Source organism: Brassica oleracea, chromosome C1 (assembly GCF_000695525.1).
Source record: "Brassica oleracea var. oleracea cultivar TO1000 chromosome C1, BOL, whole genome shotgun sequence".
In the NCBI taxonomy this organism is placed as follows: Eukaryota; Viridiplantae; Streptophyta; class Magnoliopsida; order Brassicales; family Brassicaceae; genus Brassica; species Brassica oleracea.
This window is the reverse complement of record NC_027748.1, coordinates 40614262-40618798: the sequence shown is the minus strand read 5'-3', so window position 1 is coordinate 40618798 and position 4537 is coordinate 40614262. Positions and strand designations below refer to the sequence as shown.

The following is a 4537-nucleotide window of genomic DNA, read 5'->3' as shown; positions in this document are numbered from 1 at the left end:
GATTATATCAGCTGTGGTTCTTTTATGTGAATATAAGTTTTTATGTTGATTGGTATCTCAAAGCTTCTACTCTGTTCTTTTACAGGCCATGCTTGAAGTAATGGGAAAAAAATGCAACGTTCATTTCAGGAACAGAGGCTGTAAAGAAGTGTTTGATTGTTTTTCATCTTAAATAGTTGTAGGAGTGTTCTATTGTTTTCACCACCATCGCTCGTCATCACCATTGCCATCCGACACCGCTACGACCACAACGGCTACCGAATCTTTTATTCGCTATAGTTGTTGACAATAATTTGTAAATAGAATTTATAACTTTATAGTTGTTGTCAATCTATCTATCTATCTATAATAATAATTTATAGTTTTCTCTCACCTCCTGCATCCACATCATCAAGGAAGTAGGGGCTTTTTGTGACACCTGTCACTTAACCAAACCAATCGTAAAATCATAGAATCTTCAGTGTAATCTGGTTATCTCATAACTTGGCTTTTATATTACAGTTTGGTATTAAGCCCAATCAATAGATTAAGACAAGCCCAAATAACATTAGGTTTCTTCTTCTTTTCAGGATTGCTACCTTCCCGAAGAAATTTTCAGAAACTTGAAGCGTCTTTCTGATCTCCATAACGTCTCAACCTTCCATTAATCTGTTTCTAACTCCGCTTGATTAATCCACTCCTCCCATTGGAAGCATTCAGTCAGACCTCTTCGCATCTCCCTTCACGACTCCTATCTAAATTCGTCCAATCTTTCATGCAATCAGAATCGCGTTCCAAAAGCAAAGAGCTTTATCAGGTTTGTGTTTACTCCATTCATTTTCATTATTCATTCTGCTCAAAATTATTTCATGATTTTTTTTTTTGTGCTCTGATCAGTTGATTTTATCACAGCAGTTTCATGGATACCAAAAGAGACTTCAAAGGCCATGAATGATGACGCTGAGTAGATCGAGAATGACAAAGGTGAATTCTTTTCCCTTTCCTGTTTCTACTGGACTTTTTAAAAAAAAAAAACACCCGTTGATTTGTGGTTACATGTATAACATATGCTATCTGAGTGACATAGATGACGACGAGATAAAGCGTGAAATACATAATGTTTCTGTTGTTAAACATATTACTGAACTTCTTCTCAAATTTCTTAGTTATTAAACTCACCAAAGTGAAGTAGATGAGAGTAAACTTAATTAAGTCTTTTATTTCCAGGTTTCTACTGATCAAAGAGAGAGGTTGGCAATGTCCGTGGAGAGGCTTGATCAGTCTAGCCACAAAATCAGAGAGAGTAGAAGAACCATGTTGGAGACGGAAGATCTTGGTGTTTCAGTTCTTCAAGATCTAATAATAACCTCAAAATTGTTGTTTGTTGCAGGGGATCTTGGACAGACTTTTGACTCAAACATAACTTTACCACATTATGAGAAGAGCCCTAAAAAAGGGCAAGCAGTTTTGTTCGTTGGGGATCTCTCATACGCTGATAATCATCTGAATCACGACAATAATAGATGGGACAGTTGGGGAAGATTTTCCGAAAGAAGTACAGCTTATCAGCCCTGGATTTGGACTACAGGAAACCATGAACTAGATTTTGCTCCCGAGATTGTAAAGCTTCTTGCTCCCTCTATGTTTTTGGCTTTAATCTTCAAACTGTTATTAGCACAAAGCATTACATGGACTAGACTGACATTGAGATGGATTGTCTTTATATGCACTCTTGCAGGGAGAAAATAAACCGTTTAAGCCATTCACGCATAGGTACCGTACTCCTTACCGAGCTTCAGGCAGCACAGAACCATTTTGGTTCTCTATAAAGAGAGGACATTGCTTACATAATCGTGCTTTCTTCATATTCAGCATATGGTAAACGCATCTTTTAAAATCTAGACACGTTTCTTCATGCCATACTCTTAAAATCCAATATTTAAATCTTTTTTTCTTGGACAGGTAAATACACACCGCAGTACTCGTGGCTCGAAGAGGAATTCCCAAAGCTTAACAGAACAGAAACTCCATGGTTGATTGTTCTGAACAATTCGCCGTGGTACAACAGTTACGATTACCATTACATGGAAGGTGAAACAATGAGAGTGATGTATGAGCCGTGGTTCGTCAAGAACATAGTAGATGTTGTTTTTTCAGGTCACGTCCACACCTACGAAAGATCAGTAAGAACACAAAACTTAAGCTCATCTCTGTTTCTTCTTTTTAAAAACTATATATTTTGACAACTCTGAGATATTTGTGAAACTAGGAACGCATATCAAACATAGCATACACAGTGGTTAATGGCATTTGCAGTCCAGTAAAAGATCAATCTGCTCCTGTCTATATCACCATTGGTGATGGAGGAAATATTGAAGGCTTGGCTACCAAGTAAGCTATATAACAAAGTGCTTGTCACCATTATTGCAAACCAATTATTTTTTTTATAATTTGTAACATGGTTTCTGCAGAATGACTGAGCCTCAGCCTAAGTACTCTGCATACAGAGAAGCTAGCTTTGGACACGCGATATTCTCGATAAAGAACAGGACGCATGCGCACTATGCATGGCACAGGAACCAGGATGGTTATGCCGTGGAGGCTGACACTATGTGGTTTTCCAACAGGTTCTGGCATCCTGTTAATGATTCACCTTCTTCTGATTCCTGAGAACCTCGGAATCTAATTTGTGTTGTTGTATAACGCTGAATAAACGCAATGTGGCTGAGTTCTTGCTAACAAGACTCGTCACTCAAGGAAAAACATTGGCTCTTCTAGGATTATTTCGTCATGGTTAGCCTTGCTTCATAGTTCATGTTTAGTTAAACTCGAAATAATAAACGTTTAAATAAAATTGATATTCACTTTGATTATCTCTGGTCTTTTCTATGCACCACATTTCTCATTTTTCTTCTTTGCGCACCGAAGTTACTATATATACACTCGACTCTCGTGGTTTAGTGCATGCACTCATTAATGAGAATGAACCAAAGATCATAAAGAACAACAAAGACTTTTTTGTCCAGAGCCGTGATGAGATCAAACTTCTCAAGTATGTCAATCATCATGATCCCGCTGACAAATACCATCTCTTTATGTAAAGAAACCACTCTTGATAGTGCTTAGCACTAGCCCAAGATCGTAATACCCGAGAACCCGAAAGAAACAAGAAAACTTCCAAGTATGAAGAATAATATGGAAGAACTCTCAAAGAGATTTAGAGAACTTTGAGTAGAACACTCTTTCTTTAAGAAAAATTTCTTATACTTTACTTGTTCAACTTCTTATGTTTTTACAAATGAGAGGATGAAGAGGTATTTATAGCCTCCTAAACTCTATTACAAATATCTAGATGGTTCTATTACAACTTCCTTACTTCCTAGATTTTTCTTTATGCTCTAGATTTTTCTACTACAATATCTAGATATTTTTCTATTTGAGGAGGTGATGATAATTCTAGAAAGATTCTAGAATTTAAGCTTAATTTTGGGTTTAGTCCAATAAGAGTTTATTGGTCCATAATTAAGCATAGCCCAAAATCAAGTTTAACTTCAATACTCCCCCTTAAACTTGATTTTGTCCACCATTCCGAGCTTGGAGCGGAGTATCTCGAACTGACCTTTAGGTAATGACTTGGTGAAGATATCAGCAATGTTGTCCTCGCTTCGAACCTCCAATGCTTCAATTGTTCCATCAAGCACCTTCTCTCTTATGAAATGATGTTCCAATTCAATGTGCTTTGTTCTTCCATCGAACAATGGATTATTGGCCAGCTTGATAGCACTTTGGTTATCTCCATAGATGGTAATCGATTTATTGATTGGTTTGAACAAGTCTTCAAGGAGTCTTCGAAGCCATATACATTCTTGGGCTGCGAGTGTTGAAGCTTTATACTCTGCTTCGGTAGTAGACAATGACACCGTTGCTTGCTTCTTGCTGCACCATGAAATGCTTGTGTCTCCACATAAGAACACAAAACCCGAAATTGATTTTCGATCATCTAAATCTCCACCAAAGTCAGCATCTGTGAAACCATGAAGAGAAACCTTGGCATTATACTTGTACATCAGTCCCATGCAAAGAGTTGTCTTCACATATTTTAATATCTTCTTTGCCGCTGCTAGATGTGGCTTCCTTGGTTCCTGCATGAACCGGCTTACAAGGCCAACCGCAAAGGCAATATCTGGTCCTGTAATGGTTAAGTATAGAAGACTTCCAACAAGAGAGCGATAAGGTCGAGGATTGGCTAACAATGATCCTTCATCGCGTTTGAGCCTTATGTTAGTATCTAGTGGAGTGGAACGTACCTTTCCTTGGTGTACTCCAAACCTGTCAACAATCCTTTTCGCATAACCTTGTTGGCCGATGAATATTCCATCCTTTACCCTCTCGACCTCTAGACCAAGAAAGTGATTCAGCTCACCTAACTTCTTCATCTCAAACCTCACCGACATATCCTCTTGTAGACGAGCAATTTCAGCATCGTCATTTCCAGTAATGATCATATCATCCACGTAGAGGAGAACTACTACATGAACTCTTCCACTTCTCTTGAAGA

The 4537-nt window shown here is 38.0% G+C and overlaps 1 pseudogene across 1 annotated transcript; it reads left to right on the top strand.

The window, feature by feature from the left end:
- Window positions 1-522: 522 nt before the first annotated feature.
- LOC106293966 lies at window positions 523-2849 on the top strand (annotated as a pseudogene). The gene is made up of 7 exons (XR_001260706.1): window positions 523-796; window positions 895-963; window positions 1207-1599; window positions 1718-1857; window positions 1942-2162; window positions 2249-2370; window positions 2451-2849. The product of XR_001260706.1 is annotated as a purple acid phosphatase 10-like (transcript).
- The last annotated feature ends 1688 nt before the right edge of the window (window positions 2850-4537 follow it).